Genomic DNA, 3,712 nt, shown 5'->3' on the forward strand with positions numbered 1-3,712 from the left:
AGCCACAAACCATATTTCTGATTATGCTCATTCCATTTGACTGCTAATCACAAATGACATTCAATCTTTCTGCGATAAGAAGATAAATGATTTCATTACCATAGATCCAGATAGCATAAGGGAGGGGGAATTCTTTCTTTTTTTATTTTCTATAATCTATAATAAGGTAAAGTGCTCCACCGGTACACCTTTCTGGTCTTCCTTCTGAGCCAGGATCAATACCAAAAAAAGAAAAATGAAAAGCGCTAAACCAGATCGATCTTTCGGCATAGGAAATCGGACTGTCTTTCTTACTTATACTAAGTTAAGGGAAAAAAAAAGAGCTTTCTCCGCGATTCATTGCTTACTTAGCCTTCTCAGTTTAGCATTCTACCAAAAAATCTTCTTTCTCAGGGTCAATCTAGTCCTCTTTGAATTGATCTCGTACTCTAGTAGAGAAATGGAAGTCTTTTTCTAGAAAAGATGAAGACAGGGAATCGGAACTAAATCATTCTTTCTTTGTCGACTATGGACTTTGACGACTCTAGCTTCATCTTAGGGAAAGTCAAAAGAAAAGCATCATTCACATCTTACAGTAATTTCTTAGGGACTCTAGATCATAGACTGGGATCACTCGAGATCGATGGCTATGCACTCGCCCGAATGCAAACATTGGCTTGTTAGATTTTCCTTTGAGCGAGCCGTTGACTACTATTTACAATAGAAATGAAAGTAAGAAAACAGGCATTGAGAAGGGTAGTTCGGGCAACGATCTGGTTTTTTGCTATTGGCACAAGCAGGTCCCTACTATCTAAGAACACTAGCAATGAGATCTCATCTCTCTGACTTAGGTTCCGAAGCTTGTCGCAAAGAAGAGAGGGAAAGAGCGGAAAAGCGGGTTTTACGTCAACAGTTCTTCCTCGTTCCGACAAAGAGTGTGTTTCCTTATTATTTTTTAGCTTTGAGCTTGGTTCAGATTGGACACGTCCTCACTCGTTCTTTTTTCAAGATCTTTGAGCCTCTTAAGGATGCCGTAGGGATTCTTCTAACAGGTCTGTCCCTGTGCTAATAGACCCACTCCAATCCCGGGAACCTTACCTGAGCTACTAAAATCTTGGAAATCGACTAGCCTTACTTCTTTCGGGGCTCCATCCCTCTTGACTATATAGGTAGGGGCTTAGCTGCTCCTAGTCAGATAAAAGTTCTATGCTGGGGCTCTCGGCAACCCTGAACTACTAAAAACCTGGCCCTTTGATGTGCTTGCCCAGCCTCTTCCACTAGAAAGAGCTTCTTCTCTTAAGGCTTCTTGCCAGTAGTGAGAAAAACCTTGCTTATCTATCTTTAGAAAGAGGATAGATAAAAAGATAACTAGATCAATGTCTTCCGTCTTCGTCTGCTATAACCTTCAAGGAAGATGCAAAAGGCAGAACAGATGATAAGACGATGCATCTTTTCGTCTTCTCGTCAGGATCTATATAGGGGATCGAATGCATTATAACTCCTTCTATCTAGCGCTCTCAAGCTGAGGTAACTCGAAGCTTTGAATGGCTCCTGCCTAGCTTCCTTCCAGTGATTAGAGTCTTCTGTTTGCAGTTTTGAATCTTGCTATGAGTGCCTTTACCCTTCTCTAAGAAGCCATAGGACTGTGCTATGAGGGAGGAACCCTTTCTTCTAATGCTTCCTCCTTACTCTTCTAGTATTGGTTTCATGCCGTATTTCACTCAACCAGCCTCAAGTTTTTATTTATATTCCTTCTTACGGTTATATCCTCTTTGATATGTCCTTCAGGTATAGGGGAGTAAGTAAGGTTTTCATTCCTTCCTTTCAATGCTTCCTCCATGCCTCTAGTACTGTAATATGAGGGAAAGCTCTAAGAGGAAGAATTCTAAATCCTATTACATCTATAAGATAGAGAGGTAAAGTCCTTCCTAGGAGAGTGAAGCAACGAAGGCTGGAAGTAAGAACTCTAAACTTTCTCTTTAGGTATCCCCCCTCCGTACCCTGTGTGAAGGAGCTGTAGAATCAGTCCTAGCTATCTGATAATAGCAGCTGGGATCACAGAGAGTAGCCAACCCAGTCCAGTAGCACAGTCCTACAAGCCAACGGTTGCTAACTTTCTTTCAAATAAGATCTGTCCCAGCTGGCATTATTCTTTAAACCACCTTCTCTTGATGTAGAAAAATCCCCTTTATTTGAGGGTAATACAGAATTAGCTCTATCTTATCCAATGGGAAACTTTAGAGTTCATCCTTTAGCTGTCCAGGCAGTGCAGTACTTCCTCTCGAGATATTGGTGTATAGATCCTTCCCAGCCGGACAAGGAGCCTGTGTTACTAATTGGCTTGATAGTTCAAGTAGTAAAGGAGGTCTGTGGTAGTCAAGTATGTCTGTGGCTAGAGGAGAAAAGCAGTGAATCTTAGTACCCTGTAAGCGTGAAGTCAGGCTTTTCTAACTCCTAGTCGGCTAGTAGAAGGATAGAGACTAAAGAAAGTTAGTTTACCCGAAGCAAAGTCAAGAGAGAAAGGTGGTAGCTCTCCATGCAAGCTATTCTAGCAAGTCTTCTGTGGAGGAGGAGTAGCACTAGGCAAGTAACTTATTTCACTAGTTGAGATACACAGATTACTCAAGGTTGTACGAGCTGTAATAGTAGTTGAAAGGACCTTTGAATACACATTGGACCTTGGAAATCACAATCTTAATGGGCCTATACCAGAGAATCTTGCTGACTTGGCTCAACTACAATGCCTAGTTCTTTCTCATAATAATCTATCCGGGTCGATTCCTTCCAAGTCATCTTTGTCTTTTTCTCAGGTTAATATACCTGATCTGAGCTACGCTCAACATCGTGGAGTTTTTGATCTGTCTTACAATAGGTTGTCTGGGACCATACCTGGGGAACTGTGTGGTCGTGGTAGATCTTTTGATAAGCAATAACATGCTTTCTGGATCAATTCCAAGATCACTCTCTCGCCTGACAAATCTTACAACGTTGGATTTATCTGGGAATTTGCTTACTGGTCTCATTCCTCCGGAGTTTGGCGATTCGCTTAAGCTTCAAGGCTTGTATCTGGGAAAGAATCAGCTTTCTGGCACCATCCCTGAAAGGTTGGGGCGTTTGAGCAGTTTGGTAAAGCTGAACTTTACTAGTAATAAGAATTTATCTGGTCCAGTACCAACAAGTTTTGGGAACTTGAAAGGGCTGACTCATTTAGATTTGAGTTCTAATGAGCTCAGTGGTGAGCTTCCTTCATAGCCTTCATAGATAGAGTAGAGAGAAATGGGAGTAAGCCTTTGGTATTCTGTTCTTATTGCTTAGTTCCTGTCTATCTCTATCTATCAAAATAGACCCTCTTTTAAACGGAAAAAGATCAGTCCATATAACTAGATCGGAAAATTCACATACATGAAGGGGTGAGGCTTGAGTCTACTTTCTATTACAAAAGTAGAGTAGAAAGAAGACTCACTACTCAATTCGAAGGCGACACGCCTTGCTGCCTTTACGAGGATTTCCCTTCTTTGCTTCTTTTGTTTGAAATAGGACCGGGCCGGGTAGAATCCGGTTGGAAAGAAAGAAAGAAACCGCCGGAGTGGGGGATTGTCCTGTCCTCCTCACTGACCCCAAAGAAGGTGGCTCTGCCACTAAGCAGGCCGGCAGAGAGGGCACCAAATGCCTAAACAAGACAAGAACCAACTATATGCTTAACACAAACTTTCTGGTCCTCCCTCTAGCACAC

The sequence above is a fragment of the mitochondrial genome of Helianthus annuus (assembly GCF_002127325.2).
Source record: "Helianthus annuus mitochondrion, complete genome".
Lineage (NCBI taxonomy): Eukaryota > Viridiplantae > Streptophyta > Magnoliopsida > Asterales > Asteraceae > Helianthus > Helianthus annuus.